The sequence below is a fragment of the Triticum aestivum genome, chromosome 7D (genome assembly GCF_018294505.1).
Source record: "Triticum aestivum cultivar Chinese Spring chromosome 7D, IWGSC CS RefSeq v2.1, whole genome shotgun sequence".
Lineage (NCBI taxonomy): Eukaryota > Viridiplantae > Streptophyta > Magnoliopsida > Poales > Poaceae > Triticum > Triticum aestivum.
In genome coordinates, this window is record NC_057814.1 from 1418661 (window position 1) to 1428824 (window position 10164).

General features: G+C 38.2%; 1 pseudogene; it reads right to left on the bottom strand.

The window, feature by feature from the left end:
- Window positions 1-4288: 4288 nt before the first annotated feature.
- Window positions 4289-9964, bottom strand: LOC123166395 (desmethyl-deoxy-podophyllotoxin synthase-like; annotated as a pseudogene).
- Window positions 9965-10164: the final 200 nt, after the last annotated feature.

Genomic DNA, 10164 nt, shown 5'->3' on the forward strand with positions numbered 1-10164 from the left:
TCTTCCGTTTTTCCAGCTTTTTTGTTTTATATAATTTCTTTTCTTTTTTTCTTCTCCTTTTTCCTCTTTTTCGGTTTATTTTTTCTTCTCCATTTTTCCTTTTCCTTTTTCTTTTTTGATTTTGATTTTTGGTTTTATTTGTTTCTTTTTTTTCATTTTATATTCTAATATACATGATCAATTTTTTTTTCAAATACTTGTTCCACACTTCTCAAATACTTGTTGAACAGTTTTCAAACACTTATTCAACATTTTTATAGACATGGTCAACATTTTTTAAATACTTTTTCAACATTTTTGAAACACCTATTCAACATTTTTTTAATACATAGTCAACATTTTTTTCAAATACTTGTTCAACATTTTTTTCAAAGACTTTGTTCAACATATTTTCAAATACTTGCTCTAATTTTACAAATACTTTTTTTAAAATTTTAAAATAATTGTTCAACATTTTTATATACATGATCAACATTTTTTCAAATACTTTGATCAACATATTTTCAAATACTTGTTCTACATTTTTCAAATACTTGGTCAACATTTCGAAATACTTGTTCAACAATTTTCATATACCCTTTTCAACATTTTTAGTACTCATTCAATATATTTTTAAATACGTGTTCAACAATTTAATACTTAGTCAACATTTAAATACATGGTCAACATTTTTTCAAATTCTAGTTCAATATATATATATATATATTTCAAATAATATATATTTGAAAGTGCAAACAAAAGAAAAAAATGAAAAAACTAAAAACATGAAAAAACGAAACATGAAACAGGCAGGTGCTTACCCGTGCACGTGGACCAGCCCATATGCTCGCTGGCTTCAGCAAGTAGGAACGACCGACTCGCTAAAATCTCAACCTGTAGATCGTCATTAGAGCTCCAATATCTCACGAAGAAGAACGAAATCACTAATTAAGAAGTACTCGTTGCAAAGAACACTCCATCTTCCCAGGTTACGACAAGTGGCGCACATGAAGCACGCCACTTGTCGCAACCTGGAAGTTTTTTCCTTTTTTCGTAGATTCGTTTATTCAAAACATTTTATCTCTTAAACCGTGCGTCCAAATCTCAAACCGTTTTCATCATTGGATTCCTCGCGTCGAGATCTTCAAAACTAGATCCCATGTTGATAGGTTTTGACGAAAAAAAATTCACGAAAAAAACCGGACGAAAAAACCAAACCGGGAGCACGGTTTTTTCCCTTTCCGAAAGAGGCACGCCCGTGCCTCTCGTGGAAGCAAAACCGTGACTCTCGTGGAAAGAAAAAAAACAGAAAACACGTTTTTTTTTCCTTTCCGAAAGAGGCACGCCCGTGACTCTCGCGAAAGCACAATCGTGCTTCTGGCAAAAGCAAAACCATGACTCTCGCGAAAGAAAAAAAAAACAGAAAACGCGAATTTTTTCCCTTTCCGAGAGGCACGGCCGTGACTCTCGCAAAAGCACAACCATGCCTCTCGCGGAAGCAAAACCGTGACTCTCGCGAAAGAAAAAAAAACAGAAAACGCGTTTTGTTTTTCCCTTTCCGAGAGGCACGGCCGTGACTCTCACGAAAGCACAACCATGCCTCTCGCGGAAGTAAAACTGTGACTCTCGCGAAAGAAAAAAAAACAGAAAACGCGTTTTTTTCGTTTCCGAAAGGCACGGCCGTGACTCTCGCTAAAGCACAGACGTGCCTCTCGCGAAAAAAAAGTGACTTTTCACGAAAGAAAAAAAAGTAAACGCGTTTTTTCGCGCAAATTTTTTTTTCAATTTTTTTGGTCGAAACGCTAAGGAAGACCGGGGAAAAACCAAAACGTTGAAAAAACACGGGAAAAAACCGTTTAAAAAGCCGAAAACGCGTGCGAAAAAATAAAAAAAAGCAAAATCTGGAGGGAGCGTCCAGAGCGCGACACGTGGCGAATGGCTGAGAGCGCGCCAAGTGGCGCTGATCGTTGCGAGGCTCCCGAAGGAGCGCTCGTTAACTAGTTGCTCCCGAAGAAGAAAGACGACATGTTATTGCCATTAGGCTTTAGCTGGGCCTTGGGCCTTGCTTACTCTAGCGTATGTGTGGTGGGCCGACTAGGTTAGGGAGCGATTTTTAGCAGGAATTGGCATAGTGATCGATTATTCGATACCTGCGTTCGTCGCTTGCAGTAGCGGCGCATCTAGTTCAACCCTAAAAGTGCAATGGAAGAGAGGTAGGAGCGACATGCGCGGCTAACGGCGGTCTACCGGCCTGGTGTGCTACGTGGTGAATGCGAAGCATGGATGGGTTGGTTCTGTTGTTTCCGTCGCTTTGGATCAGGTACTAATTCTTTGTTGTCCAATAATGATCAGATACTAAGTCTTTTAGTATGGAAAAGTTGATTCCATGTTATGAGTTACAGCTAGTTGTTTCGCAACCAATCTTTAGTGTTGTATATTTTTCAATATCTTACTTTAGTTTTGTATTTTTGTATAGGCTGAGTTTAGTTGTCATCTGGCTAATTTTACATTTTTTTGTCATACAATTTTTGCATGCTATCAGTTTTGTACATCAAACATTAGGTCCATCACCCGCTAGAGCGTGTTAGCGCAATTTCGCTAGCTTGATGGTAAATGCAATTTTGCTTGATCTCCTATACAATCACCCATGTTGAGTTGTATTGAACCAACGCTTGATTTCTCGTGCATCATGGCCCCTTCTGCCATGCCAAGCGGCAAGTCGTTGAGATGAGACCCTTCCCAATGCCATGATTTTTTGGTTGCGTCTAGGAATGCTAGGGCCCCATGTCCTAGTTTCGCCCCGGGCTCCAAAATCTCAGAACCGGGCCTGGTTGTATTACCATTTCTATCCACACATGCACCTCATTTCTAAGAAACAGAGGCACACAGTCCAAACTATGGCGCGGAATCATGTTAGAATTAGTACGGGCATATCTCCTTCACTCCACATTTAAATCAGCTTACAGCCAACATTATTATTTTCTCATTGCAAGCCACCACAAACTGAAACCTTTTCGATTTCTCCCCAATATATGTGTCAGTTTAGTTTTTTGCAATGACTGCCGAATGCCCGATCCAATAGTATATTATTGCCTATGATATTGTTTATCCCATGATCATGTGTCAAACATTTATGAAAAATTCTATCAAATTGTTGAAAAATGGACTGGCGCAGCAACGCGCACCATCAATGATCTAATTAAATGTAAGTGCTGCCATCAGCTTCGAAGGTGGGGTAGATAGTGATTTGCTAATTTTTGGTTGCTTGAGAAATAGTTGTTTCCTAGTCGATCTTTCTGTATCATGGTGGTTTTTGTCTGCATTCATTATAATTTTGAATTTAGTTCGCCATAAGCAACATCTATATTTTATTTAACAAATTTATTCATGATTAAATTAAATAAGTTTGCCATAAACCATTTTTGTGTTCATGCCAACTTAGCAATCTACTTACTAGAATTCTGAATTTAGTTCATTGCTACTTTTTTGGGTTCATGATAGGGTTTGATTTGGTTACTTAACTCCAACAATTTGGATAATCAACTAGTATTTCTCAGACACCCTAATGCATGGGCACTCCCATCATTAAAGCATTTAGAAATACCAAACTTAGAAAATTTTCTGTCTTGTTCGCATGAAATTACTGATTTTTCATAAATATTATCTATCACTTACCAAATTACTATTTTGTGATTTTTTCTGAACAGTTCGAGGTGAGGTAACCCATCTAAATTGCATGCATTGAACTGCATAACATTGACTGGTGAAGTTGGACACAAAAAAAATGAAATCCTAACGAAATTGTAAAGAAGTGAACTTTCACAACAAGGTGAACTTCCCAACAACGAGGCAACCTTCCATACAAAAAAAAGTAAACTTCCCAACAAAAATAGAACTCCCCGAATAAACAATAAATAAAAGAAGAGTTTACCTTATTTCTTTTGGTAAAGGTTATAATAGTCAATTTTGTGGGTTGTGTGTATTATATTAATGCAGTGGTTGGGAGATCAATAAACGAGTTCCTTGAAATGATCCCCTATGGTAGATGTGTACTGTTAGGGAATACATGAGAAGAAATAATTTGACCATTAGTGTCAATAACCTTTGTCATAGATAAAGACATTATAGATGGAAGCAAATAGCTACAAGTATTCAAGGAAATGTAAGATATTATGACAGCCGTTTTGTCACATAAAACTACGGGGTGCGTAGGGGTATTCTTGGGGTTTGTTACAAATACATATTATGATTACATAAGGTACATATGTGAGCTACTTATAGTAAGAGCATGTGGTTTTGCAAGTGTAATTCATCCAAGGGGAACACGAATAATTGGACGCACAAATAGGTTGACCTTCCTTCGAGCAGTGACTCCGAACTCCTCTGTCATGTCTACTTCCCCTGGTTCAACTCCGAGAGGCAGCTCCCAGTTAAAATGGTAAAGAAGGCTAGCCAAAGCAATCGCAAGGTTTGCATACGCAAAATCAATCCCAGGGCAAATCTGCCTCCCAACACCGAAAGGAGTGAACTCGAAGTCCATGCCTCTCAAGTTGGCAACACCCTCACCTTCGAACCTCTCTGGCATGAACTTGTCCGGCTCATTCCAATACTTGGGGTCCCTAGAGATTGCCCATGTGTTGGTTAGGACAATCATCCCTCATGGTACATCATATCCTTGAATCTTGCAGTCTTCCACGCACATTCTAGGGAAGAGCACGGCAGGAGGGTGTAGCCGCAAGGTCTCTTTAATAACTGCCCTGAGGTATTGCATGCTCTTTAGTGCGGCCTCTTGTACTGTAGCCTGTCCTGCGAGAGCACAATCTGCCTCGGACTGCACGCGCCGCATCACCCTTGGGTTCGCCATTAGTTCAGCCATCACCCATTGTAGACTAGTAGCTGTGGTGTCAAGTGCTGCACCAAAGACATCCTGTTGGGAGGGATACAAGCAAGTACTATCAATCAAAAAAAGGGCTGTAAAACTATTAACTAGAGAGTAGGATATATGCGACGTATAAATCTATTATATACATAAAACAGAAGTCAAACAAGCCATCACGTTCGTCCACATATGCTAATTATATTTACATCATCCGATCAAAAAAATAACGGCTGAGATCTAAAAGTTATTACGTAACATATAAAGATGCATGTAGCAATATATTGGACTGTCACGTAGATCTATATCTATATCTATATCTATACCTACTAATAAAGCAAGGTGCGTTTCCCTAATTTTTCATCCATTCACCACCAGATTTTTTTTTCTATACGAGGTGGTACTAAACTTTTGTAGGGGCAGAATTTCATACGTGGGCCGAGCGCGTGGTGACCCAGTAAAGTCAGCTTATTTTTTCCATGCCCACGCGACAACTAAAAAAGTCCTATTTCCCGCACACTGTGGCAAATAGTTCGAGTAACATACAGGGCTCCCAAGACTGGCCCACCCATTTTTTTGTGTTCTATTTCACTTTTTCCTTTTCTGTTTCTTTCTATTTTTATCACCTATTTCTTTTTTAGTTTCCCCATTCCAAATCTATTTTTTACTTTTTTCGGAAATTCGAAAATTCTAAAAATGTTCGGAATTTCAATTAATTTTCGAAATTTCGTGAAATGTTATGAGTTACAAAATTGCTTTCTATTTTAAAAAATATTTGCAATTTTTTTGTCTTTCCAAAATTTTTTCAACCTTAAAAACTCATTAGAATTATTTTGAAAATGTTTGTATTTTTCAAAATTGTTCAAGATTTAGAAAATGCATTTGAAAAGAGTTCCAAAATTCTGAAAATATTCATGTTTTAGTGATATGTTCAAAAATTGAAAATAGTTTTTGCATTAAAGAAGCACATTTGATAAAATTCTTCTGAATGTTCAAAACATGTTCACATTTTAAAAAATTGTTCACGACTTCAAAAATGTTTGTATTTTTATAAAATGTTCTTGTTTTTAGGAAATGTATGTGAATTTCATGAAATGTTCCTTTCAAATTTTTTGTTCTTTATTTTTCCAAAAATAAATGGAATTTTCAAAATACTGTTCGTAATTGGGAAAAAAATTCACGTTGCCAAATATATTTGGTAGTTCATGTTACGAATTCCAAAATTGTGTTCCTATTTCAGAAAAGTTTGCAAATGTTTTTGTAATTCCTATTTTTTGTCAAAATTTAAAATATTATTCACATTTTTTAAAAAATGTTTGAGTTTTTTCCAAATTTATTCAAGATTTAACAACCGTTACAAATTTGAAAATATTCTAAAAATAAAAATAAATTTCAAAACATGTTCCCATTTCGAAAAATTGTTTACAAATTAGACAATATTCGTATTTTCATAAAAGTTCATGCTTTTAAGAAATGCGTGTGAATTTCAAAAAATGTTTCGTTCAATTTTTTTGTGTTTTTTAATGTATGGAGTTTTAAAAAAATGTTCATAACTTCGAAAATTGTTCACGTGGCCGATATTTGTCAGTTCATAGCTATCTTTTTTTGAAAAGTTCAAAAAAATAAATCAAAATGTTTCGAATTTGACGTTGCATTGTATTCTTAAATATTCAAGCTGGCCATTGGTTAGCAGGATGTGTTTGTTTGAGTAGCTAGCAACATATGGTCTGGTCTTTGAGGTCTTGAGTTTTTTTTGACTATTTACTGTGAAGCAACAACTCCACGGCCCTTGTGGTCGTGAGTTTGATCACTCCCATACTCGGCCTGCTCCGCATTCCGGCGTATCGAGCTAAGTCGACTTATTCAGAATAAGGGACACCATAAATTATTAATGGTGATAGCTTCTATGTACCAGTAAAACAGAATATGTTGGTTAATTATAATTGAAATAAATTGTGGGCACGTGCCAACAAAAAGAGAATATACCGGTTTGGCTCTAATTAAAGGGTGCCATGTTGAAGTAGAGAATACGGACATGTGGGGGTCTTGATCCATTCATATATTGAGCTAGAGACATGTAATTTTATTATCCCGTTGCAACGCACGGGCATGTGTGCTAATATTTCTAATGTATATAGGCTTAAAGCTTCGATGTCGGATCAGGATGTAAAAAACAAGGCACGTTACCCCGAAGGCACGGTGATAGCTTCCATTACCGATTCAATTTCCTAATGAGCCCCGAAGGCCATATACAATAAAAAAGTGGCTGCATGCTAGCCCGTAGTACTAATCAGAAGCGCCCTAAAAAAACTAGCACATGCATGTATATGAATTAACTACTGTACAGTTTAAATTGGAGCGCTCTTAAAATAAGAAAAAGCTCAATTTGTCGGTAAGTAAAAGAGCAAATAGTCATTCTGTATACACATATAGTTGCTAATTTATTTTCCGGTGATTGTTCATTACACGTAGGTAGAATTTTATAAATAAACATATTATTTTGTGTGAAAATAAATAAGCATATTTATCTATCTACGGATTATAAGCTAAAAAGGCAAAAATGTATAGATACAACGCACGTATTATTTACTACTACAGATCCACAAATATCTTTATTTTTTAAGTTTAGAAATAAATATATTTAATAATGATGAAATTACTCATGCGTGTAGAGCACATCTAGAATTACACGTGCTATTTATTTTAAAATGTTCTAGAATCTACAAATATGTCCCTCTTTACTATTGAAAATTCTAGGCACACTATATAAGTACATAGACGGTCTCGAATTCTAGATACGTTTTTCTCTTTCCGCCTTCTCAAATTTCACTTGACCCAAGAATTTGTTTTTACTTTCGAAAAAATCTTGGACCTGAATTATGGGTATATGGTTTTTTTCCAACCCCATATATGTTTCATCTTTTTCTATCGAGAAGATTTTAGTTGTTCGCGAAGGCAAAATCCGTAATTCAGATTCACATATCAGTTTAATTAGCACATGTTTTTGGCAAAAGATGAGAAGTGTGTATCAATTGAGGGCATGTGTTTTCTCAAAAAAAATAAAATTAAGGCCATATCCGATGGCCATGTCTCAAATTTTATACGCCAACCAACAGAAGGAAATCAAATGCATGATTTTTTCTCTAACATATATCTGATTGTGCATATGTTAGAAGCTATTTTTCTATATCTCGGTGCTATAGTAAAATAAATTTGGCATTGTGGCAAATAGTTAGATTGGAAACAACTCCATTTTTATTTCTTTCCAATTTGTAGTTTTGTTAGAAAGTTTTCCATAGTTTCGAATGTCAAATTAATGACACACTAACAACTCAGTGCAATAATAAATATGTAAAATACAAAATAGATTGATATGCACTCGCGAGAGTACAACAAAGACGAACAAAGGTGTGGATGAATCAATGGTAACCAGCGAATTTCATGATTATTAGGGAGAAATAGAGACAGACTTAACTAGAAAGGATAAAATGTTATAAGATGTGTACATTCGATGTACAATATGAGCAAGCAAAACAGAAGATCAATTCCAACATGCCACAATGTGCACGAACGAGCATATTCATCCACATAAACTAGATAATCTGCCTTACTAAGTATATGGTGGGTCCATGGATCATAAAATCAATTTTAGGCATATAAAAATACAAATTTGGATTGGGATAAAGGGGAAACTGTAAAAGTCTAGAGTAGTAAGTCCAGTTGAATAGGAGTTTGTATATGATTTGCAATTCACTGCATGCGAGGTGGAGTGGAGGAGGGAGGTTAGAGATCAATATGAAAGTAAATTCTTTCACATGGTAGGTCACAAAACTCAAATAACATCAATTTTCATCATGGGCCTTGCCAAAAACACTAAACGATCATCAGTAGATTTATATCAAAATGCAATCATATTTCCGCAAGACATATATTATAGACATATTTTTCATTGATAATTAATCACGACAACAAAAATAGCTTCAAGAGAATATAACTACAAGTAAAATAGTATGGCCTGACTTTTGTAACATCATCAAGACAAAACAATATGTATTGATCCTAGCCGCGCAAATGCGCGGGTTACCCCGCTAGTTATAATAAGATAGCACGAGTTGTTTCTTAGATGGCTATAATAACCAGGCCTAAATATGAAGCCTTGGTTGTAACAAGAGAAAGAGAGACAAGAGAGCTTACTATGAGGAGTGCCCTTATGACTCCGTCGGTTAGGGAGACTCGCGTACTGGCATCTTTTTGGATCCTGAGTAACACTTGGACCATGTCCTGCTCGGCATCTCCATCTCTGGCTGCCCTCCTCTCCTCGTGACTCTTGAGGATGCTGTCCATAACGCTGAACACCTCCTGACGGTGCCGCTCCGCCTTGCCGCCGCCGCCGCGCGGCACAAGTCGAACTAGCCACGACGAAGGGAAGAGGTCCCGGAGGCCGAAAATCAACGACAGGTCCATTCCTTGCTTGACGATCCTCAGAAACGTGGCCCTATCGGGCAGCCTGTCCCCAAAGATGGCACGCACCACCGAGTCTGTCACGAACTCCTCCAGCCGCTCGCCGATGTTGACGAGTCGACCATCGGACGTCGCCTGAAGCGACGAGCCCAGGCGCGCCGCCTCCTCCTCGCGGATCCGTCGGAATGCCTCGACTCGCCACGCGCTGAGCAGCTCCATCATGAGGATCCGGCGGAGCAGCCGCCAGTGGTCGCCGTAGGGCGCGAAGACGATTCCCTGGCCGTGCCTGGAGAGCTCGTCGATGCCCGGGCTGCTTAGCCGCGCCGAGAAGGCGGCCTCGTTGCCCTTGTAGATCTCCCTCGCGGCCTCGGCGGAGGAGACAACGATGGCCTCCCGCTCGCACACGCGGAGCAGCATGAGCGGGCCATGGCGGAGGGAGAGGTCGCGCATGATGTGGTGTGGGAGCCCACGCAACAGGTGGTGCAGGCTGCCGATGATCGGAAGCTGCCACGGACCGGGAGGCAGCTTCGAGCGGGGACGCCTGGTGGCAGCGGCGGCGGCGGCGCGTAGGACGGCATGGTAGAGGAGAGCTAACAAGATGCATAGGGCCAAGTGGTACGAGTAGTATGGCAGCGTGAACAGCTCCATGTGCGCCAAAGGGTTACGCGTATCTACAACAGACTAGCAGACCGAAGCCTGTCCATTTATTTATACTAGCCATCATTTTAATAAACATGTGTAGAAACTTTTAGAGAGTAATTTTTAATTTAACATTCTTCTGTTATATATTATATGAGATAGTTTCTCTTGGTTATTAGTCATGAAAAATAAATTATGTCATTTGGCAA